This window comes from Somniosus microcephalus, chromosome 18 (genome assembly GCF_052327205.1).
Source record: "Somniosus microcephalus isolate GS21.2 chromosome 18, FLI_Smic_1.0, whole genome shotgun sequence".
NCBI lineage: Eukaryota > Metazoa > Chordata > Chondrichthyes > Squaliformes > Somniosidae > Somniosus > Somniosus microcephalus.
The window spans coordinates 54,871,946-54,897,352 of NC_141004.1; the positions used below are offsets into that span (position 1 = coordinate 54,871,946).

At 48.9% G+C, this 25,407-nt stretch overlaps 1 protein-coding gene and 1 long non-coding RNA gene across 5 annotated transcripts in view; one reads left to right on the top strand and one right to left on the bottom strand.

Annotated features, from left to right (window-relative positions):
* The window catches only part of LOC147105278 (tetraspanin-18B-like), a 191,855-nt gene that overhangs the window by 111,822 nt on the left and 54,626 nt on the right, over window positions 1–25,407 (bottom strand). The gene's annotated exons all lie outside the window — the stretch shown is intronic.
* On the top strand, window positions 1,203–10,156 carry LOC147105279 (uncharacterized). The gene is made up of 2 exons (XR_015081725.1): window positions 1,203–1,424; window positions 8,523–10,156. It is a non-coding gene; the product is annotated as an uncharacterized LOC147105279 (long non-coding RNA).

Here is a 25,407-nt window from a genome sequence, read left to right on the forward strand (position 1 = left end):
ATATATAAAATTCTGGACTAAACTCCAGTTTTGCAATATATTCCTGTGTGTTTGTGGAAGTTACTGCAGAATTATGGCTCTGCATCCATTTTGGTTCAGGACGATGACACAATGACCGAAAAATTCAGTTGCTTTGCGCCTCCCGTTAGCGCCAAAGCAACTAGCGCCCGGACATGGCACCGCCAACGCCTCCCATGAAATTCAACGGGAGGTTAGCAGCGGTGGTAACCGTTAGCGCCCCGCAGCGCTGCGCCGCCGGCGATGACATCATCGCTGTGCGCAGCACCCTGCTCGTGCCCCGGCCGCAATCTTCGGTAGCACCCCCTGACTTACCGCTGGACACTATGTCCGACAGGGTCAGGGCAGCCTACCTGCGGCGGGGGCAGTGCTAATTAACGGTGAAGTGCCGGCCGGCCATTTTTGTTGCTGGCCGCCTGCCAGCACCTGCCTCCGTTGCCATCCCTGGCCTCCTGAGCAGTCCCCCCCCCCCCCACCCCCCCCCCGCCGCAGAGTGCCGGCTGCGCTCCATGAGACCGGCACTTCTCTTGAGTGCCGGGCTCTTTTGTCGGCACTCCGATCCCTGGTGGCCCGGCTGGGCCCCGGGTCGCACTGCGCAAGGCCCCCCCCCCTTTAAGAAGGGGAGGAATGCCTGCAGTACCCTCGCAGCACCCCAAGAGGGAGGTGAGACGCTACGTTTCCCTCTTGGGGCGCTACCGATGAATTTCAGCCTCGGTGGCGCTAATTTTTTCAGGGCGCTAAAAGTAGCCAGTACAATAGCAATCGTGTTGAGGTGCACCAGCCAATTTTACCAGTGAGGTTAATGTTCTGAAACTGCATGTATAATAAATACAAATGGTATAGATAGCATTATAAATGTGCAGGTTCAGCTCTACAGCCTCAATACAGCACAGATGTGAGAAGAGAATGATGAAAATTTGTGTCACTGCCGAAAGGATTACTTTACAGATCAATGAAGTGAAGATAATGGCCGGGAATTTGCGGTCCTGATGACAGCGAACTGGTAGCATTCACCGTCATTTCACCTTTGAAACTGACCGCAACTTCAGGATTTAGCGCATGCGCAGCCTAACACGGAAATCCTGCAGTTGCGTCTGTCATTCATTGCTCCTCCACAGGCTGCGCTGTGACCCCACCCCTTCGCCGCCGCACTCCGCCCCCTCCCCACCCCCCATCCCCGCCCACAGAGCCGGCAGTTAGTGTAATCACCCAAATCAGGGAAACCGATGAAAACTTAGGCCGAGATTTTCCGCGGGGGGGTCAGCGGGTGCAATCGGTGACGGGTCAGGTGGGAAAGTGTTTTTTTTCCCCAGTGGGTCGGGACCCCGCTGTGAACCCATCGCCACGGGCCTTTCCCAGGGTCTGCTGAGCAGACCCGACACACAGCGGCAGGGGACCCAATTCAGGTAATTATGACCTTGTTTATAGATCATTAAGGATACATTTGAGCTCACCTTTTGATTTTACGTGCTCGCCCATGGGGTCCTCGCTGGTCATGGACCACGTCTGTGAAGCTGAGGTGGGAGTTCAGTGGCCATTGAATCAGCTATTGAGTTGACAGCTTCAAAGGTGAAGTAAAAGCTCCCACCTTACAGAGTTATCTTCCATCAGCCACAAGCTCTTCCTCACTGCATTTCCACAACAGATTCAGCATGCCGCAAGTCTTTACACAAGTCTCCATCGAGTCTGACCTCATTACCTCTCTCACCATTAAGAACATAAGAAATAGGAGCAGGAGTAGGCCAATCGGCCCCTCGAGCCTGCTCCGCCATTCAATAAGATCATGGCTGATCTGATCCTAACCGCCAATCCACTATCACAGAACCAGCTCCTGAATCTAACAGAATTAGACACACGAAATGGGAGCAGGATCAGGCTACACGGCCCCTGGGCCCGCTCCGCTACCCACAGGGCCATGACCGATCCGAACCTAGACTCATGTCCAAATTCCTGCCCGCTCCCCGTAACCCTTAATTCCCTTTACTTCTAGGAAACTGTCTATTTCTGTTTTAAATTTATGTAATGATGTAGCTTCTACAGCTTTTTGGGGCAGCATATTCCATGGACCTACCACCCTCTGAGTGAAGTAGTTCCTCCTCATCTCAGTTTTGAAAGAGCAGCCCCTTATTCTAAGACTATGCCCCCTAGTTCTAGTTTCACCCATCATCGGGAACATCTTCCCCGCATCCACCCGATCCAACCCCTTCACAATCTTATATGTTTCAATAAGATCGCCTCTCATTCTTCTGAACTCCAATGAGTAGAGTCCCAATCTACTCAACTTCTCCTCATATGTCCATCCCCTCATCCCCGGGATTAACCGAGTGAACCTTCTTTGTACTGACTCGAGAGCAAGTATGTCCTTTCTTAAGTATGGACACCAAAACTGTACGCAGTATTCCAGGTGCGGTCTCACCAATACCTTGTACAACTGAAGCAATACCTCCCTATTTTTATATTCTATCCCCCTAGCAATGAAAGCCAACATTCCATTGGCCTTCTTAATCACTTGCTGCACCTGCATACTAACCTTTTGAGTTTCGTGCACCAGGACCCCCAGATCCCTTTGTACTTCAGTACTTTCCAGTTTCTTGCCATTAGGATAATAACTTGCTCTACGATTTTTCCTGCCAAAGTGCATAACCTCACACTTTCCAGTATTGTATTCCATCTGCCAAATCTCTGCCCACTTACTTAGCCTGTCTATGTCCCCTTGCAGGTTTTTTATGTCCTCCTCACTCACTACTTTCCCTCCCATCTTAGTATCATCTGCAAACTTTGATATGTTACACTCGGTCCCCTCCTCCAAATCGTTAATATAGATTGTAAAGAGTTGGGGACCCAGCACTGACCCCTGCGGAACACCACTAGTTACTGATTGCCAGTCTGAGAATGAACCATTTATCCCAACTCTCTGCCTTCTGTTAGATAGCCAATCCTCTATTCATGCCAGAATATTACCCCCAATCCCGTGATTTTTTATCTTAAGCAATAATCTTTTATGTGGCACCTTGTCAAATGCCTTTTGGAAGTCTAAATACACTACGTCCACTGGTTCCCCTTTATCCACCCTATATGTTACTTCCTCAAAGAACTCCAGCAAATTTGTCAAACATGACTTCCCCTTCATAAAACCATGCTGACTTTGTCCTATTAAATTATGATTATCCAAATGTCCTGTTACTGTCTCCTTAATAATGGACTCCAAAATTTTACCTACCACAGATGTTAGGCTAACCGGTCTATAGTTTCCAGCCTTCTGTCTACTGCCCTTTTTAAATAAGGGTGTTACATTAGCAGTTTTCCAGTCTGCCGGGACCTTTGCCGAGTCCAGGGAGTTTTGGAAAATTATTACCAATGCATCCACAATCCCTACCGCCACTTCCCTCAAGACCCTAGGATGTAAGCCATCAGGTCCAGGTGATTTATCCGCCTTGAGTCCCATTATTTTACCGAGTACCACTTCCTTAGTGATTTTGATCGTGTTTAGCTCCTCCCCCCCTTTAGCCCCCTGTTTGTCCAGTGTTGGGATATTCTTAGTGTCTTCTACTGTAAAGACTGATATAAAATATTCATTCAGTGTTTTTGCCATCTCCATATTTCCCACCATTAATTTCCCGGTCTCATCCTCTAAGGGACCAACATTTACTTTAGCCACCCTTTTTCTTTTTATATAACTATAAAAACTCTTACTATCTGTTCTTATATTTTTTGCTAATTTACTTTCATAATCTATCTTCCCTTTCTTAATCAATCTTTTTGTTATTTTTTGCTGTCTTTTAAAGTTTCCCAATCCTCTATCCTCCCACTAGATTTGGCTACCTTATATGCCCTTGTTTTTAGTCGAATACTATCCTTAATTTCTTTACTTAGCCACGGATGGCTGTCTTTTCTTTTACACCCTTTTCTTCTCAGTGGAATATATTTTTTGGAAGTTGTAAAATAACTCCTTAAATGTACACCACTGATCATGTATCGTCTTACCCTTTAATCTATTTTCCCAATCCACTCTACTCAATTCCGCTCTCATACCTTCATAGTCTCCTTTATTCAAGCTTAGCACGCTTGTTTGAGATCCAACCTTCTCACCCTCTAATTGAATATGGAATTCAACCATGTTATGGTCACTCATTCCAAGGGGATCCTTTACTAGGACATTTTTAATTAATCCTGTCTCGTTACACAGGACCAGATCTAAGGTTGCTTGCCCCCTGGTCGGTTCAGTTACATACTGCTCAAGAAACCCATCCCTAATACACTCAATGAACTCATCCTCAAGGCAGCCCTGCCCAATTTGATTTGTCCAATTAATATGATAGTTAAAATCCCCCATAATTATAGATGTTCCCTTATTACAAGCCTCAACTATTTCCTGATTGATACTCCGTCCAACAGAGTTGCCACTGTTCGGAGGCCTATAGACTACGCCCACTAGTGTTTTTTCCCCTTATTATTCCTTACCTCCACCCAAACTGTTTCATTATCCTGATCTTTTGACCCAATATCATTTCTCTGTATTACAGTGATTCCTTCCTTTATTAACATAGCCACCCCACCTCCCCTTCCTTCCTGCCTGTCCTTCCTGATCGTTGACAGATTGCTTCTGTCATCTCTACTTCACCTGCCATCTATTCCATCAGCATGGGTGCCCTTTATACTCTCTCGCCTTGGTCCTCAGAATCCCACCACGATCAGCCCCAACACCAGCATCACCAGGCACACCAGCAGCACCAACAACACCACCAACCTTCTCCGCAATCACCTGATGCTGCATAGGACAGAGGGCATCAGCACCCGACCACATTGCTGCCCGGGAGGCCAGGGATGGCCTCACCATGGCCAGATTTACTCCACTTGATGCTGTACATCCTGGTTGGCACCACTCCACACCAACAACAACAACACCATAAAGCATCCTTACAATGCCCAAACCATTCCTTTCACACTCATCACAATTGCGGGGGGTACCGTTATGTCTCACCATTCACTGCAACTCACTAAGCCACTTCCAAAGGTGCACACAAATCTGTCCAAGGAGGCAAAGTGTTGAAAATAAAGGTTTCAATGTTTGACACCACATTAACAGAAGCTTTACATGAACATTGCATAAAACACCCAAGTGCCTACCCTTGTGTGTTGTTAGTTGGTATGATTGCACTAGGATGAGGGTGAGTGTGAGGGGTGGCTAGTGAGATGGGGAAGTGATAATGTAGATAGAGAGGGATGGGTGGAGGTGCAAGGTAAGTTGGTGTGAGAAGGATGTGCAGGAGTAGGATAGGGAAGGCAGAGTGATAGGGATGTGATGAGAGGCACAGCAGGATGAGGTTGAGTGTGGCTTTGTACTAATGTTTTGTGATATACTGAGATCATTGAAACATTTGAGGCACTGCAGCCAGGTCCTCCTGACCACATCCCTGCTTGTGCCCTCCTCTGCAATGTGCAACCAGGCTGCGTTGCTCTCCTGGGAGGTCTATTCCACCCATGGGAAGGGAAGAGGACTTCCCTGCATGCTGTGACTCCCTCCATAAGCATATGCAGGGAGTCATGGGAGAGCCTGGGTGCAACCCTATGCCTTTATGCAGTGATTGTCAGTGTTTGCAGCACCTCAATGCTGTAGAACACTGACAGCACAATTGTCAAATTGAAGTTGGCCATGGTCCCTTTAAGGAAACTGGCTGATGACGTGTCATCAAATGACATCACCAGACCCGCTTCCTCTAATTGGCCGGGAAAGGCACTGGGCGGGCTTAACAAACCCATCAAGGGAAATTCTTTTTTTACAGAGCGGGATGGAGCGGGGCCGGGACCCGCCAAGGTGAGCAAAGTCCCGGCCTTAGACTCTTCCACGGTAATTACGCTGTTAAATACCCCATTAAAGGTCAGACCCTTTTGGATTAGGTGTAACTGGGGTTTTAACAGCATATTGACTGCTAAACAAAGGTTATGGACCTGAAAAACTCATTTTAATTTTGTGCAGTGTTTCTCCATTTTAGCTAAAAAAAAATTTAAGATACTTTAAAAGAAAATTTAATTAAAAAAAAAAGTGTTCATCTTTATTTCAAATTGCCTTTTCCCCATGTGAGAGCCCCAATCTTTGTTTTGCTCTCTCTAACAGTTTTAAAAAGTTAGAATTTTAGGAGCTTACCCACTTCCTGGTTCACTGTCAGTGAGAATTCTGCGTACTGATTGGCTACTTAGACAGCTTGTTAACATCACAGCAGCTTTTCACTGGGAATCCCCATTAATGTCCGTTGATTTGAAATACGCGTCAGAAAACCTGAAATTCTCGACACAGATCTTTGTGCGAAGCTTACATTGCTTCGCCACTGACCGCAAATTCCAGGCCAATTAACAAAATATTTGGCATTTGAACTCAATCTCCAGGCTCATGGCTATTTTGAGGCTGTTGTCCTACTGAGTCTTTTTATTTTATTCATTCACAGGCAAGACCAATATTTATTGCCCATCCCTAATTGTCCTCGAGGAGGTGTGGTGAGCCACCTTCTTGTATACAACTGAGTGGCTTGCTATGCTATTTCAGTCTGGAGTCCCATATAGGCCAGACCGGGTAAGGACGGCAGATTTCTTTCCCTAAAGGACAATAGTGAACCAGATGGACTTTTACGGCAATCCGGTAGTTTCATGGTCACCATTACAGATACCAGCTTTTTATTCCAGATTTATTTAATTAAATTAATTATTTAACTAAATTAACCCAGCTGCCATGGTGGGATTTGAACTCACGTCTACAGATCATTTATCCAGGTCCCTGGATTACTGGTCCAGTAACATAACCACTATGCTACCGTACCCAGGCATATATAATAGGGAGTCACTAACAACCAAAAAATCCTGTAGTGATTAACCTAAATCTCCAGGTTGTAGGTCATTGGAAGCTCTTCCTATGTAATGGCACATGTCGGATCTTTCACTAACTAGGTGGTAGAAACAGAAAACTTAAGTTGCCTGTAACTCTATAGTGATAAAAACAATTTAAAATAATCCTACTTCTGTAAAACAGTGTGCTTCTAGATAAAATAAACACCCAGACTTATCAAAGAAACAAGTACATTACACTGTAGTAAGCATTAAAAATACTGTACACCACTGTAAATGCTCAAAGGCATGATCTTTTGAAACTAAATGGTATTCACTGCACTAAAGAGTCCTTTACACTGAAGTCTGTAACTCTGGTAATCTACTGTAGACAATGCAACCAAATTTAATGCTTATCCAGGTAACAGAATCAGACGACTGAAAGTTATGCTTTTTGGGCTTTAATGGTTTCCCGCCACTGACTTTAAAAGCTTCCACATTTACTTCGTCATTTAGAGCCCGATTAGACAATTAAATCCTTGTCTTTGTATCTACTCCTTAAATCAAAGCATTTCAAAATGAGTTAATAGTTGAGAGCTGGCAAGCAAGGGGATATGGAAACAGATTTATTTAAAGGATGTGATTAGACACCAACATTCTTTTTAAAACATCCAATCAAAGGGTCTTTGTTCAAAGTACTTCCTCATCTTATAATGCAAAATAGTATAATCAGCAGAATTTTGCTTAGTACAAGGCACAAGTCAGGAGTGAGATGGAATACTCTCCACTTGCCTGGATGAGTGCAGCTCCAACAACACTGAAGAAGCTCGACACCACCCAGGATAAAGCAGCCCGCTTGATTGGCACCCCATCCACCACCTTAAACATTCACTCCCTCCACCACTGGCGTACCGTGGCTGCAGTGTGTACCATCTACAAGATGCACTGCAGCAACTCGCCAAGGCTTCTTTGGCAGCACCTCCCAAACCTGCGACCTCTACAGCCTAGAAGGACAAGGGCAGCAGGCGCATGGGAACACCACCACCTCCAAGTTCCCCTCCAAGTCACACATCATCCTGACTTGAAAATATATCGCCGTTCCTTCATCATCGCTGGGTCAAAATCCTGGAATTCCCTCCCTAACAGCACTGTGGGAGTACCTTCACCACACAGACTGCAGCGGTTCAAGAAGGCAGCTCACCACCACCTTCTCAAGGGCAATTAGGGATGGGCAATAAATGCTGGCCTTGCCAGCGACGGCCACGTCCCAGGAACGAATATAAAAAAAATATTTTCTTACCACCAATGGAAACCTTCAAGTTTGATTTTCCTCCCCACTAGGCCACTCACTGATAGGGAGTTTTCCCCATGTGGCCCAGAGCACCTCCATAGAAAGCAGGGGTCCAAACGTCACACTGAAGTGAAGAGAGAGCCGCACCAGACCAGTGGAACCCCACGATGCTGCCTGCTCTGTGTCCCCAGCGACAGTCATCAACCCAGCTTTTCCTAAAGAACCACTGTGGGACACAAAGGAATACTTTGTACCTGTTGTGTATGTACCTTTAAGAGAATAACTGGTCTCAGACTGCAGTACCGGCAGTGACCACCCCTGTATAAAAGGCGCTAGTGAGCCTCTGTTGTTTCAGTTTCACTATTGACTTCCAGCAGTAAAGACTTGTTTTGTTCAGCTCCTGCTGTCCGTGTCTCAATCATTCACGGACGTAATACTGGTGACGAGGATGGGATACGAACCTACCTACAGTCTGCACCACCTCCTGGGATCCATTCCTACAGCGAAGTGAGCAGAGGTCAAGGCCAGAAAGAAAAGAAAGTAAGAAGCAGTAGAAACGGGCGTCGACCGTGGGCATCCGCCCTGTGTTGCGGAGTTGAAGATTGCTGGAGAAGCTGTCGGAAACGGGGCCTGGTTCCTGTCGACGGTGCTTCAGCTAATCGGGCTGGTGGCAGGTAGTGCACTGATCCTTCCTGGGCTGCGGCGGTCGTGAACTCGAGCGGGTGGTTTGCAACGGGGCCGAGCAGCGTTGTCGGGAAGAAGAGAGAGAGAGGGTGGAGCACACAGGGCGCGGCCGGTGCTACGAAGCCGGGCTGCGTATAGACCCGCAAAGAGGGAGGCAAGTGTCCCACAGGGTTGTTCCACGACGGGAAAATAATTTTTTAAAAATATATTAAACGCGCAAGAAACCGCGGAAAGCAGCGCTAACAACAGCGGGGAAGAAGGCAAAGCGCGGGAGGCGCCATTTTGTTAAATCGGGGAAGAAGGCAGAGCGCGGGAGGCGCCATTTTAGATTTGCAAGATGCCGAAGACTGGCAGTATCACTGCTTTTGATAATACAATAGAGGAATGGACCACAGTTTGTGTCTGAAGAGTTCCGGAGGTTCTTAAAGAACAATGGTGTTAAGCATTACACATCTGCCCCATATCATCCAGCCACGAATGGATTGGCCGAGAGGTTTGTCCAAACATTCAAGAAGGCTATCAAGGCAATGTGTAATGAAGATATACCCCTACAACACAAGGTGGACAACTTCTTGTTTGCCTACCGGAATGCGACACATGCGGTTACCAACCAAACTCCAGCCATGATGTCCTTCAATCGAAGACTGCGATGCCGCTTGGATTTGGTTAAGCCAAACGTCCGACGAGATGTGGAGAACAGGCAGTTTCAGAATATGAATGAAAGGCCAACCAGGAGTTTTAAGATAGGTCAACCAGTTTTGGCCCGGGACTACCGCACTGAGAAATGGCAGCCAGGAATGATTTGTACACGGCAAGGACCTCTCATGTATACCGTGGACGTTGGAGAGAGCATTGTAAGACGCCATGCTGACCAGATTCTAGAGTCACTGGAAAACGTCAACTCCACACCACGATCTGATACACCTGGTAATGAAATCGACGTACCAATTGCAGCTACCGCAGAACCGGTAATATTGGAAGCAGATGAACCAAACAACGACATTGATCCCAACTCAACATTGCCAGAAGAACCTGATACCCCAAAGAGGTGTTATCCAGACAGAATCAGGAAGCCTCCTCAAAGACTGAACTTATAATTGCTTAAACTTAACCAATGTATCTAGCAACCGTAATTGTGATTGTAATTAGTTATCATTTAGTTGTTAAATGAATGTTATGTACTGTTTATCTAAAAGGGGAGGAATTGTTGTGTATGTACCTTTAAGAGAATAACTGGTCTCAGACTGCAGTACCGGCAGTGACCACCCCTGTATAAAAGGCGCTAGTGAGCCTCTGTTGTTTCAGTTTCACTATTGACTTCCAGCAGTAAAGACTTGTTTTGTTCAGCTCCTGCTGTCCGTGTCTCAATCATTCACGGACGTAATAGTACCGATGATGTTACTGTAGCAGCCAGCAAGGAGAAAAACTCAACTCGGATCTCCGTGCCTTTAAAAAAATGTTTAACCAAAATGTCAAACAAAATTCAGCTGTGTGTGTCATTTTACTTTATAAAATGGGGAAGGGGGAGGGAAGAGATGAACAAAAAGTAGTCCCCTTAGGTTTTCTCTTTCTCTTTTTCACCCTGTGTTTTCAGTCTTGTAGAATTTTTAATTTGTACAGGAAACTTTGTGCTATCCGGCACCGACGGGACCGAGCTGTTGCCGTCCCATCAAAACTGCCGGACAAACCAGCGCTAATGCTGAAACATACGGAGATTTTGAGCTCCGTATCTGGCAACAAACCCACAGCTTCTAAACAGTCGGCCGTACCTTGCAAGCATCTCTGTAGCTTAGCAACAGCTTCAGCGAGACCTTGCAGAGCCTGACTGGTGAAAAAAAAGCAACGAAAAAAAAAAAACCTACCGAAACAGCTCCTGATTTTTGCCGGTGGCTCGAGCATTCCAGACAGTTAACCTCCAGATAAACCAAAGTTTCCTGTATTTGAAGTATGTGCAATTTTCCAAACATCCAGCATCAGATCTGCTTGTAAAACCCTGTGAGTCCAACAAGGACAAAACTCACTTTGTTTTATCATCACCTCTGGACTACTTCCTTGTCAATATTAATCACTTTGTCTAGAAGGACATGCTTGGAAGGAGACTCCAATGGGATCACTCTCTATTCTCAAATCTCTCTGCAGCCAAAATATAATCGTGTGAAATTTAACACACCAGCCATGTGGAGAACAAACGTCCTGTGTCTGACCAATGGATTGTAAAGTTTCCAGCCCCAAAACTCACAAAGGGACTTCTCCCTTCTACAGCTATATTGCTGGTGTTAGAGTGAGACAGAGCTGAGACAATATATTTTAATGATACTTGTTTTAGTTATTAGGGTCAGTATAATGTTTAAGAATACATTGAGAGCAACTTTATCTATATATCCATCTAACTACCATTAGAATTACTGTAGATTTCTCGCCCACGTATTAATTTCACATCTCATTACAAACATGCCCCTTTTCTCTCGGAATAATATCAACGTCACACTTACACCTAATTGGCTCAAATTTCACACAAATTACTGTGAACTAATAAAATCACCGTAAGTTCTTTTTAAAACTCCTTGCAGCTGCCATCTGATTATCTCCACTAAGTTGCAGACTAACCACTGGATATAAGGTTAGTAACATAATAAAGACATTAAAAATTACAGCAATTTACAAGAACGTGATTAACCGTTTCTACACAATTGCCTTTGCTGTGTTTAAAATATACCTAACAACATTTTTCATCAGAGGTCTATGCCTATCTGGGAAACCGAGGGCTTGTGTTAAATGGACTGCCCAGAGCAATCACTGAGGAAAATCAACAAAGTCGTAAATTACAATTCCCAGGAAGCATCTACACTTACAGCCCCTAGAAATATCTTATGGTCGATAGCAAGACTGACTGTTCACAAAGCATGCCAGGATTTTCTCTTTGTAAGCCCTTGTTGTCCATCTTGTGAGTCGGGAGAGATCCTGTTACAATTCAGGCCGTATCCCAATTCTCCTTTTTTGGGATCACAGGAAAAGGTGCTTTTCATAAACAGATCCCTGTATCCTGTGATCTGACATTTACTATCTTAGTCTTGTTGTGTATGGGAGTACAGGAAACTTTCTGGTATCCGGCACGGACGGAACCGAGCTGGTGCCGGCCCATCAAAACTGCCGGAGAACCGAGTGCTATAGTTAAAAGATACGGAGCTTCTGAGCTCCGTCTAAAGCAACAAACCCTGTTGCTTACCAACAGCTTCAAAACAATCGGCTCAGCTTGCAAGCGTCTCTGTAGCTTAGCAACTGCTTCAGCTAGATGCTTGCACAGCCACAAATGAGTAAAAAAAATAACTAAAAGTAAAAAAAGTTATCTGAACCGACTCCTGAATTTTGCCGATGGATAGAGCGTTCCGGATATTTAACTGCCGTTTAAACGAAAGTTTCCTGTAGCATGCGGCAGCATTAGCAAGTACTGCCCACCCTGCAATCCAGTCTACTTCAAAAGGTGGAAAACACCAAACTATCAAATATCATTCAGGGTGCAACTCTAAGTCGAATTCATTTACAAGAATTATAATTAAACACAAGCAGACGAAGATACAAAGAGACTGACAGTACAAACATTCATAAAACAGCAGAGATTGAATCAGTCCACCAGAGTTAAAACATCTTCTTCAAAACATATTTCTTACACTATCTGATAATCTGCAAGATTTTTGGGGGGGGGACACCGACTTTCATAGACCTCCACAGGTGATGTTTTTATGTGAGTGAGTCCTGCATTGCTGCAGAGTCCAGCAGTCAACTTACACACCCCTTCAAACTAATGAAAGAGAGAAAATCCACACCTACTACCCCAGTCCACTGGGCCTCTAAGGTAGAATACAACACACAAGATCAAAACAGTTCTCTCCTACTGGGCAGACGATTATGTTAAGCAATTGTAGTAATGTGTTTGAAGAATGCTGGCTTTCTTTACCTTTGACGCTTGATTTGCATATCAAACACCTTGGTTCTGAGAAGAATGCTAAAGTGTTCAATAGTTTTCCGCAAGGTTCGCACATGTTTAAAAATGTCCAAAACGTGAAGGAATTGCAGATGCAATAAATGAGCAAGTCTAAGCAATCAACGGCACTGTGTTCTCACTCAGGCCAACATCCCCAGCATTGAAGCTCGATCAGCTCCGAGGGACGGGTCACATTGTCCGCATGCCCGATACGAGACTCCCAAAGCAAGCGCTCTACTCGGAGCTCCGGCACGGCAAGAGAGCCCCAGCTGGGCAGAGGAAACGCTTCAAGGACACCCTCAAAGCCTCCTTGAAAAAGTGCAACATCCCCACCGACACCTGGGAATCCCTGGCCCAAGACCGCACAAAGTGGAGGAGAAGCATCCGGGAAGGCGCCGAACACCTCGAGTCTCTTCGCAGGGAGCAAACGGAAGCCAAGTGCAGGCAGCACAAGGAGCGCACGTCAACCCAAGCACCGCACCCACCCGCCCCTTCAACCACTGTCTGCCCCACCTGTGACAGAGACTGTAGGTCCCGCATTGGACTCATCAGTCACCTGAGAACTCATTTTTAATGTGGAAGTAAGTCATCCTCAGTTCCGAGGGACTGCCTAAGAAGAAGAAGAACTGTGGGGCATTGATTGCTGCCTCCTCTCAAAACGAACCTCTAGACAGATGTATATATTGTCGTACTTTGCCACATAAAGACAAAATCATTATTTTAACACTACAGCTAACTACAGTGAAATTTTAAATTCACACTTTTATCTTAAAAAAAATACAGTACATATTATTATGTGAGGCATGATGGAGACCTGCTTCTGTTACAAAGACTTTATTAGAAGCAGTTAAAGTCATTTGATTTTGCTCTTATTTGTAAAAAGAATCAAAAAAATGTAAAAGCATTAACTTTGAAACTTTATCTGAAGTAACTTTAACAGGAACTCAATGTAAGTTATTATCTTCAAAGGGTTGTCTCGTTCAGTATGTTACATGTGTGACAAGTGAAGCTTGATACTTTGAAATTTCAGCAATGTTTAATTTTTATATATTTTCTGGTGTATTCTAAAAAAAAGCCCAAGCATTGCCCTGCTCTCTATATTACTCATAAGGAGTGTGGAGGAGAATGCCTCTCCGAATCTAACATTTCCAGATTATGTATTAGAGGTTTCAGAAAGAAGCAAAGAGGATGACTCTACAATTCAGAGACGCATTGGAACTGAATTGGTTTCCATTGAAGAAGGAAAGATTGAGGTGTATAAAATTACGAGGGGCATAGATAGAGTGGATAGGAAGGACCTATTTCCCTTAGCAGAGAGGTCAATAACCAGGGGGCATAGATTTAAAGTAATTGGTAGAAGGATTAGAGGGGGGTTGAGGAGAAGTTTTTTCACCCAGAGGGTGGTGGGGGTCTGGAACTCATTGCCTGAAAGGATGGTAGAGGCAGAAACCCTCATCGTATTTAAAAAGTACTTGGATATGCACTTGAAGTTCTGTAACTGCAAGGCTACGGACCAAGAGCTGGAAAGTGGGATTAGGCTGGAACGCTCTTTCTCGGCCAGCACGGACACAATGGGCCAAATGGCCTCCTTCTCTGCCATAAATTTCTATGATTGGGAAGTTACATGAACAGAGTGTTTGATATGCTGGGAAACATGGAATTGTGGATCTAAGTTGGTGATTGCAAAATCAGAAGGGCTGGGTACAGAATGAAAGAAACCTCAGGCAGAATGAGAGATTAGAAGACATTTTTAAAAATCGGTATACATATGAGATAGATTGCCTATAAATGTATTTAATGCTACGTCGATTAATTCCTATAAAAAAGGAGCATACAAAATATTTAAGAACAGGATGGAAAGTTATAATAAGCATGAACATAAATGAACAAATACTCTAAGGAACATAATGCTTCCCATGATGGAAAATTCATCTGTGAATACAGCTGGTCAGGGTTGAATAATGTAACTTGCACTGTTAGACTGATGCTCTGAAGTTTTGCTAGATTTCTTCAGAGAGTGATGGAGAAAGTTCACACAGTTTTATGTTTTGAAACTTTTCCCTCAGGAGATTAATTAAGTAGGCCCTGAAATTTTGATCCAGGGCAAAGTGTGGGAGAATCGCCTGGCAACAGCTAGTAATGCCATTACTGTGGTAATGCCTTGGGCTGTTGTAAAATTTACTGTAATCATCGTTTGTCTTCATTCAGGACAATAAGTGATACTTTAAACAGCTATAGAATTATAGAATCATAGAATGGTTATAGAAGAAGGCCATTCGACCCATCGAGCCCATGTGATTCTCAGATAGTCCCATTCTCCTGCCCTTTCCCCGTAGCCCTGCAATTTTTTTTTCTTCAGATACTTATCCAACTCCCTTTTGAAAAATTAAATAGAGTCTGCCTCCAACACCCTTTCAGACAGTGCAATCCAGATCTTAACCACTCATTGTAAAAAGTTTTTTCTTACGTCGCCTTTGGTTCTGTTGTGTATGTACCTTTAAGAGAAGAACTGATTTTATACTGCAGTACCGGCAGTGGCCACCCCTGTATAAAAGGCCCTAGCAGGCTTCTGTACTTCAGTCTGACGTTACCCTCTGTTCAGTAAAATACCTGTTTAATTGTTCTCCCGAAGTCCTTGTATTATTGAGGCGCGGACATAACAGTGGCGACGAGCAAGTTCAAACTCACCTGCAGTACTGCATCACCTCACGGGGACCTTTCCCTGAGAAGAAGTTTCTTGGAGGTCGAAGTCAGAGCAACGGGCGTCGACCGCGGGCAACCGCCCAAGGATCCATCGGTGTTCGGAGAATTACGGGAGAGGCTGTGGAGAGCTGAGCTTGGCTCCCCAGTCAAGGTGTTCCAGCAAATCGTGCTGGTAGCAGGTAGTGCGCTGACCCTTCCGGACTGCGGCGGGCTCGAGCTCGATCGAGCGGCTCTACAAAAGGGGCCACGCAGTGTCGCCGGGAGGAAAGAGAGAGAGAGAGGGTGGAGCGCACAGGGCGCAGTCGGTGTTCAAGAACCGGGCAGCGGAGAGAAAATAAATGAGGGGAAGGAAAAGTGAGACGCGCCGAAGCCGCAGGTCACCGCCATTACCCTGTAGAACGCTAGGAGCAGCGTGGCAGCAAGGGGAAGAAGGAAAAGCGCGGGAGGCGCCATTTTATTCCATTGGGGAAGAAGGAAAAGAGTGGGAGGCGCCATTTTATTCCATTGGGGAAGAAGAAAAAGCGCGGGAGGCACCATTTTAAATCACCCAAGATGCTGAAAAGTGGCAGTATCACTGCTTTCGACAATGAGGTAGAAGACTGGACCACGTATGTGGAAAGAATTGAAGTGTACTGCAAGGCAAATGAGGTGGCCAATGGAAAGAAGGCGTCGGTATTATTAAATTTGATGGGCGCGAGAACATACGGCCTATTGCAGAATTTAATTACCCCAGCTAAACCAATGGAGAAAAGTTTTGAGGAGATTGTTAATATCTTACAGGAACACCTAAACCCTACACCGCTGCTGATAGCAGAAAGATTCAAGTTCCGTAAAAGAAACCAGCACAAAGATGAGAGCAATGCTGACTATCTTACGGAACTACGCAAGTTATCGAAGCACTGCCAGTTCGGAGCAGGACTGGCAGACACTTTACGGGATAAGATTGTCTGCGGGCTCCAGAGTGAAGGAACCCAGAAGCGACTACTTTCGGAAAAGGACCTGACGCTAGAACAGGCTTTCAGCGTGGCAGTATCCTACGAAGCAGCAGCACGGGGAGCTGCGGAAATACAACAGAAACCACAAGAATACAGCACTAACGAAATGGCGTATGGAGCAGAAAAGTGCTATCGCTGCGGCAGAACAACCCATGATCAGAAGGACTGCTGGGTTAAGGACAAAGTATGCAGGCAATGCGGGAAAATGGGACATATAGCAAGAGTCTGCAGGTCGGGAAAGAAAACCGACACTACAAGAACTACTAAGGAAAAGTACAAGAAAGTAAAAAAAATGACAGACAGTAGTTCGGAAGATCAGGAGAGTGATAACGACTCCGGGAGCAGGAGATTAAGTTGTCTAAAGTTACACAACGTGATCACAAAGGAGGATCACCGAACCATTTGGGTCACCCTCATGATAGCAGGGTCCCAAGTAAAGATGGAATTGGATACAGGATCAGCCCTAACTATCATGAATCGACGAGACTATGAGCGCCTATTCTCACACATACCCTTAAAGGACACGTCCATTGTATTGAAGACATACACGGGGCAAAAAGTCTACCCCAGAGGAAAAATAAGGGTGCCAGTTAAATATAACGGCAAGGAAACACAGAAACTGTATCTATATATACTACAAGATGTAGGACCACCATTATTGGGACGTGAATGGATCCGAAAAATACAATTGGATTGGCATTCCATTCAGGCGCTAACTGTGACTGACAAAAAGGATGATGACGTCGCACCTGGACATCTGTCACAAATTCTAACTGACGCGAAAGAGATGTTCCAACAAGGACTTGGGACTCTAAAAGGAGTAAAGGCAACGATAAAAATCGAAGATAACGCAAACCCCAAAATTTTTAAGGCCAGACCGGTGCCGTACGCGATCCGCCCAGCCGTCGAAGCGGAACTGGAGAGTCTGGAGCGTTCGGGTGTGCTGTCCAAGGTGGATTGGAGCGAGTGGGCCACACCCATCGTTCCTGTAATGAAGAAATAATTGAGCAGCACGCCTGGGGAGCCGAAGAAGGTTCGCATCTGTGGGGACTTCAAGGTAACTGTGAACCCAGTCCTGCACACAGTACAATATCCACTTCCACGGATGGAAGATATTTTCGCCTCACTATCTGGAGGGAAACGCTTTACGAAGATTGATCTGGCCCAAGCGTATCTACAAATGGAGGTGGAAGAAGCGTCTAGGAAATACCTCACGATAAACACTCACAAAGGCCTTTACCAGTACAATCGACTGGTATTCGGGGTAGCATCAGCCCCGGCTATTTGGCAGAGGGCAATGGAACAAGTCCTGCAAGGGATCCCAGGGATCCAGTATCCAGTGTTATTTGGATGACACCCTGGTGACGGGCGAAAATGACAGTGAACACCTTGCCAACCTGGAGCAGGTGCTCACTAGATTGCAGGAATATGGGCTACGAGCCAACCGCCCCAAATGCGAGTTCTTCAGGAGACAAATCTCGTATTGTGGCCACATGATTGATGAGGAAGGGTTGCATAAGTCGCCAGACAAGATTGAGGCTGTAGTCAAGGCTCCAGCACCGGAAAATGTGTCGCAACTGAGGTCGTTTCTCGGGCTGGTGAACTACTACCATAAGTTCTTGCCGAATTTATCTACAATTCTGCACCCACTGAACGCCCTGCTGCAAACTGGAGTAACATGGAAATGGAGTGATGAGTGTAAGCGTGCCTTTCAGAAATGTAAATGCCCAATCACTTCAAAAGAAGTATTGGCCCACTACAACCCAACACTACCGATTCGGTTGGCATGTGATGCGTCTCCCTACGGCATTGGAGCGGTGCTGTCACACAAATTCCTTGACGGTTCAGAGAGGCCAATAGCCTTTGCATCGCGCTCGTTAACCTCAGCCAAGCGTAATTACACCCAGACTGACAGGGAGGCCCTCAGCCTGGTGTGGGGGGTGAAGAAGTTCAATCACTATCTGCACGGGCAGAAATTCACCCTACTGACTGATCATCAGCCCCTGGTCTCCATTTTTAACCCAAAGAAGGGCGTTCCGGTGATGACGGCGCAACGGCTGCAAAGATGGTCACTTTTTCTAGGGGCACATCAGTACGACATAGAATACAAGGGTACGAAGCAGCATGGAAACGCTGATGGGCTGTCGCGCCAACCGTTGCCTATGGTAGAGGAAGCACCTGCAGTGGACCCTGTTGAGATATTCCATGCGACCATAGTCGAATGTCTGCCTGTTACAAACTCAAGTATAGAGAAGGAAACCCGAAATGACCCGACACTCTCTCGGGTCTATGATTTGACGGTGAAGGGATGGCCAGCATATGGCGATTCACTGTTGCCAGCATTCTCGCCAAGGAGAGAACAGCTGTCAGTGTGCCGGGGGACCTTGATGTGTGGATCCCGAGTGGTAATTCCACCCAAGTTGAGAGACAGAGTGCTCAATGAGCTTCATGAAGGTCATCTGGGAGGGGTAAAAATGAAAAGCCTAGCCAGGGCTTATGTGTGGTGGCCGGGAATCGATAAACAAATCGAGGACCTGACCAAGAGCTGCTCAGGATGCCAGAAAGTCCAAAATGCACCACCACAGGCCCCTCTACACCCATGGGTGTGGCCCTCATCTCCATGGCAACGGGTACACATTGATTTTGCTGGTCCATTTATGGACTCAATGTTTCTAATCGCCGTGGACGCCCATTCGAAATGGCCAGAGGTCATCAAAATGTCCTCCACCACCATGGAGAAAACTATTGCAGTCCTACGGACTATCTTCGCCAGGAATGGCTTGCCAGAACAGATTTGCTCCGACAATGGGCCACAGTTTGTGTCCGAGGATTTCCGGAGGTTTCTGAGAAATAATGGGGTGAAACATTACACATCTGCCCCATATCATCCAGCCACAAAAGGTTTGTTCAGACCTTTAAAAAGGCAATAAAGGCGATGTATAACGACAACACAAGGTAGATAATTTCTTGTTTGCTTACCGGAATGCGACACATGCAGTCACCAACCAAGCTCCAGCCATAATGTTCTTCAACCGAAGGCTAAGATGTCGCCTGGATTTGCTCAAACCAAACATAAGACGAGATGTTGAGGATAAGCAATTCCAGCACATCAACGAGAAGCCAACCAGGAGCTTCAAGATAGGACAACCAGTCTTGGCCCGCGACTACCGAACAGAAAAATGGCAGCCAGGAATGATATGCACACAGCAAGGACCACTAATGTACACAGTGGACGTTGGAGAGAGCATCGTGAGATGCCATGCTGACCAGATTCTAGAGTCACAGGAACAAGCCAAACCTATACCACGAGCATGTGCACCTGGTAATGAGCCGGAAGTACAGATTGCGTCTACCTCAGAAGCAGTGGTATTGGAAGCTGACGAACCAACCAATGACAATGAGCCAGAATCGACACCACCGCAAGAACAGGATACTCGAGAAAGGCACTATCCAGTCAGGATTAGGAAGCCTCCTCAAAGACTGAACTTATAAATGATTATTTCAGTTGATGTATATAGTACCGATAAAATTGTAATTGTAATTAGTTATTATTTAGTTGTTAAATGAATGTTATGTACTGTTTATCTAAAAGGGGAGGAATTGTTGTGTATGTACCTTTAAGAGAAGAACTGATTTTATACTGCAGTGCCAGCAGTGACCACCCCTGTATAAAAGGCCCTAGCAGGCTTCTGTACTTCAGTCTGACGTTACCCTCTGTTAGACCTCATTCTCAGCATTGCTGGCTGTGCAGCAGCAGACAAGGAGAAGGAGCAGCCAGACCAGGAGAGTGGAGAGTGGACTAAAGTGGTGGTCCCCTGACCAGGAAGAGGAGGAGAACGCTGGACCACCACCACCACCAACTCCACCATCATCATAACATCAACTGAGGTGCCTGGAGAGAGAGGACAGAGGAGGAGAAGGAGAAAGGAGACCAGCAACAACACCAACCAGGGGAGAGGCCTTTCCCATTACTGCCTCCCCAAATTGGCCTCCATTCCAGGAGAGAGGGGAGAGAAACAACCAACAACCACCAACTGTTTGGAAGGAGGGAAGAACAACATCATCTTTCAGGTGGGTGTTTTTTGGTGCACTCTCCCAAAGACTTTGTATTTTAGGTGGGGGGAGAAAAGAAGAAAAAAGGGCCGGATCATCAAGGGGTGTCTGTGTGTGTCTGTGGCTCTTGTTAAAAGCTAGGCCACACACACCACTAATAAGCACCCCTTCAATTGCCTGACCTGGGACAGCTGGAGCTGCCTAGGTGAAGTCCAATTACATCGTTAAGACCTGGTGTGGGAATGAGCCTGGGGCATCACCAGCTTTCCCAGGTGAAGACATCTTCTCCCCCTGCCAGAAGACCACCACCATCAAAGACTTTAAATTCCCATCGGAGAGTGCACCCCTGCCAACACCCACCCACCCACCATCCTGAGTGGCAACCCTGCCCTTGCGGCCTCCCTCCTTCCCACCACCCCTCTCTCTCTCTCTTTGTCTCTCTCTGCCTATTTCTCTGAGGCACCTCAATTTCATCTCTTTTTATTCATTGCCTATTGAGCAGAGGGGAGAAGGCCCCTCTCCCAATTTCAATCAATAAGGGGAGAGGTGTGTCTTCATTTTAAACAGCTCCCTCTGCTCAATAGAGGACCAAAAAATACCTGAGGCCATTAACACCTTCGGGCCTGTGACTTGGGGTGAGTGTAGCCCTTATAAAAACACCCCATAATGGTGACTGCATCTTCGCCGGTGGCGGGGCCAGCCAGGACTTATGCGGGAGTGGCAGCCACAGCCACAGCTGCTCCCGCTGCTTCTGCTGCCCCGTCACCTTTTAAGCTTATGACAAAAAAGCTTGGGGTGAAGAGCTACACTCACCCCACTATGACCATTGAGGCCTGCGTTAAAGCCATGGCTGGGGTTGTCGGCCCCTCAGCAATCGTCGCGGCCTCAAAAATGTACGGGAAGGCTGTGTTCTTCCTGGGGTCGGAGCGGGCAGTGTCCCTGGCCGTCGCCAAGGGGCTCACCGTGGGCGGGACCTTCCTGCCGGTGGATCCTCTTAAGGCCACCGCGCAGAGGATCGTCATCTCGAACGTCCCACCCTATGTTCCTGGTGAGCTCCTCCTCCCACATTTATGCCAACTTGGGGAGGTGAGGTCGGGGATTACGCCCAACCTGCTCGGCTTCCGGGAAGCCAGCCTTCGCCACGTCTTCTCCTTCCGGCGCCAGCTGTTTCTCCAGCTGGCGCGGGAGGAGGACACCGACGGGGCGTTCGTCGTCCACCACGAGGGGACCGCCTATCGCGTCTTCTGGACGTCGGACGGTGTGCGGTGCCACGCCTGCAAGGAGGCGGGGCACATCCGGAAAAACTGCCCCGCCTCCAAGGCCGCCGGATCATCTCGTGTGGCCGAGGATGGCGCCACCGCCGCTCCTCCCCCTGGATCTGCCCGCGCGTCGGGAACGTCTGATGCGCGGTCGACGTCGGGGGCCGATGCCACCAAGGCCTCCGGCTGGGGGGAGGGAGCGCGTCCGGCCGGAAAGAAGGCGTGGCGAAAAAATAAACACCTTAGGGCGGGTCCCCCCGTGGATGGCCAGCCCTTGCCCCTTGCGCCCCTTACACCCGCGCTCCTCGCGGAGTTAATCGGGGCAGACGCGAGTGGGAGGGGCCTCGTGCCTGAGCCTGTGGCCGCAACCGCCACGGCGGTAACGCCAATACCTGCGGCCGGGCTCGGGCCCGAGGAACCCGACAAACCTGCTCCGCCGGAGGGAGCAGAGGAGGAGGCCTCTGCAGACATGGAGGTCTCACTCGCTCCCTCCGTGCTAAAAAGAAGGCGCGACCCCCTGGAAGAGGAGGAGGACCGGGAGGAGGAAGGTCCCTCCGAGCAGGGGGAGTCGTCGCCCGCCGCGGGTGCTGCGCCCCACCCCCCCGCTGTCGTCATCACTAGCGATCAGCAGGGGTCGCCTGTCCCTCGGGAGGCTGAGGCAGATGTGTCTGTCCGGCACATGCCTCCCGGGGATGGGGATGAGACCCTGCCCATGGGGGGGGTCGCGGAACAACCCGCGGCTATTGACATTTTATCGGTGCCGTTACCCCTCGCCGGGTCGGTCGGCCTGGGGTCTGGGTCGGGCGAGCTCGAGGAAAATGAGCTCGCCCAATGCGACCCGGACATCTCCCAGGGGCTGCTCGACCTGGTAGAGTGTTTAAATCAAAACACCCCATCCGCTGGGTCGGAGGTTGGTGGCGGGGAGGAGGATGGCCCCCTGGCTGCGTCTCTGGTGCCGGATGTACTGGAGGAGCTGGGAATTGTTCTCTCCCCGGTTTCACCGGTCGTTCCGGCGTCTGGGGCGGAGGGGAGATCTGAACCGCCGACGTCTTCTGGCCCAGCGCCCCTAGAGGAGCCCAGGGAGGAATCCACTGCCGCCGATCCTGGGGGTGGGATCCAGGCGGAGGCGGGGCTGGCTGGTGCGGCCAAGCCATTCGATGCGCACTGCGCGACGGACGGGTCAGCCACTGGTGACGACCCCCTGGAGGAGGATGGGGACTCGGTGATGGGCACGGAGGACGATTCGGACTCCAGCGTCGACGAGGCGATGGATGACCTCATGCCCCTTGCCAAGTCTCCCCTCATTCCCGCAAGGGAACTCCGGGATTTTATGGCCACGTGCCTGGGTCGGCGCAATAAGGTCCGGCTGGCCCTCGACAGGTGGTCGGAGCTGGCGCTGCTCATCGTGTCCGTCCGCACCGCAGTTAAGATCATGGGCGCGGACGAGGGTGTGAACCCGCTCGAGCTGCGTCGGCTCAGAACGTTCCTCACTGGGCTGCTGAGGAAGTGGCGGCTGACCAGCGGCTGCGCTTCCTCCCACTGTTAGGTGTAGGTCGAGGTTGCACTATGCTTCTGACATGAAGATAACCATAGCCAGCCTCAACATCAATGGCAGCAGCGAGGCGCGCCGCAGATTCAATAACTTCTCGGTCCTTCGGGACGGGAAGTATGCGGTGTGCTTCCTGCAAGAAACCCACACTGTTCCGGGAGACGAAGCCACGTGGCTCCTGGAGTGGCAAGGAGGGGTCAGCATGAGTCACCTCTCCAACAATTCCAGCGGGGTGGCTATCTTGCTGGCCCCGCATTTTCAGCCAGAGATCTTGGGGGTCAAGGAGCACGTGCCGGGCCGTTTGCTCCAGGTCACTGTTCGCCTCGGGGGGGCATGCCGCTCCATCTAGTGAACGTGTACGCCCCTCAGACCGGTGCGCAGCAAGTGCGCTTCATCTTTTGGGCTCCGTCAACGTGGGCGAGTGCGTCATCCTTGGGGGGGATTTTAACTGCACCCTCGAGGCGAGGGACCGTTCGGGCCCCCCGCGAAGCCCGGTGGCGATGGAGAAGTTGAGGGACCTGGTCGGGTCCTTCGACTTGGTGGACATCTGGCGAAATCTCCACCCCGACTCCAGCGCCTTCACTAGAGTGAGGTCTGGGGGAGGAAGGTCCAGAATCAACCGCCTCTACATTTCCCGGGCGTACATCTCCTGCGTTCCAGCGGCTTCCATGCGGCCGGTGTCGTGCACGGACCACCACCTGGTGTGGGCGGAGCTCGCTCCGCTGCGCGCGCGGGGGGTTCCGCGTACTGGCATTTTAACAACCTGCTGCTGGAGGACGCGCGGTTCCGGGATTCGTTTCGTCGGTTCTGGGCCGACTGGAGAAGGAAGCGGGGGGGCTTCCCCTCCTTGAGGCTATGGTGGGATGTGGGCAAGGCTCACATCCGTCTCTTCTGTCAGGAGTACGCAAAGGGGTCGACCAAGAGGCGGGAGGCACGGGTCGGGCGGTTGGAGAAGGAGGTGCTCGACCTGGAGTCCCGTCTCGGTCAGGTCGTCGAGGACCCGGCCCTGCGGAAGGTGTATGAAGAGAAGAAGGGCGCGCTGAAGGACCTGCAGCTCATCGGGTCCCGAGACGCGTACGTGAGGTCGCGGATCCAGCTCCTGCGGGACCTGGACCGCGGCTCCCCCTTCTTCTACTCGCTGGAAAAAAGACGGGGGGTCCGTAAGCAGCTCTTGGGGCTGCTGGCCGATGACGGATCTCTGGTCTCGGATCCGATGGGAATCAGCGCGGAGACCCGCGCCTACTATGGGGCTCTGTTCTCTCCGGATCCGTCCAGCGAGGATGCGCGCAGAGTTTTGTGGGAGGACCTGCCGAAGGTCAGCCCGGAGGACGCCGAAAAATTGGACACTCCGCTAAGCCTGGCGGAGTTGACCGGCGCCCTCCGCCAGCTCTCTAGGGGAAAGTCCCCGAGGCTGGACGGGCTGACCGTAGAGTTCCACAGGGCATTCTGGGACGTCTTGGGGGGCGACTACGCGCGGGTCCTGGGGGAAAGTTTGGCGACCGGGGAGATGCCCCTCTCTTGGCGCAGGGCGGTCATTGTCCTGCTGCCTAAGAAGGGCGATCTCCGCCTCCTTAAGAACTGGCGCCCGGTCTCCCTCCTCAGCACGGACTATAAAATCTTTGCCTGGGCCATGTCTGCTCGCCTTGGCACCGTGCTGGCCCACATGATCCACCCCGACCAGTCCTACACGGTCCCGGGCCGGACCATCCACGATAACATCCATCTGGTCCGGGACCTGGTCCACCATTCCCAGAGGGCTTGTCTGTCGGTCGCCTTCCTTTCCCTGGATCAGGAGAAGGCGTTCGACAGGGTGGATCACGAGTATCTCTTCGGGACTCTGCGCGCAATCGCGTTCGGGACGCATTTCGTCGCCCGGATCCAACTTCTGTACGCCACCGCGGAGTGTCTGATTAAAGTTAACGGGTCCTTGACAATCAAAAAGAGTACCCTCTGCTTCAGACCTCATTCTCAGCATTGCTGGCTATGCAGCTGCCTCAGTCAGCAGGAGGAGAAGGAGCAGCCAAACCAGGAGAGTGGAGAGTGGAATGTGGCGGTCT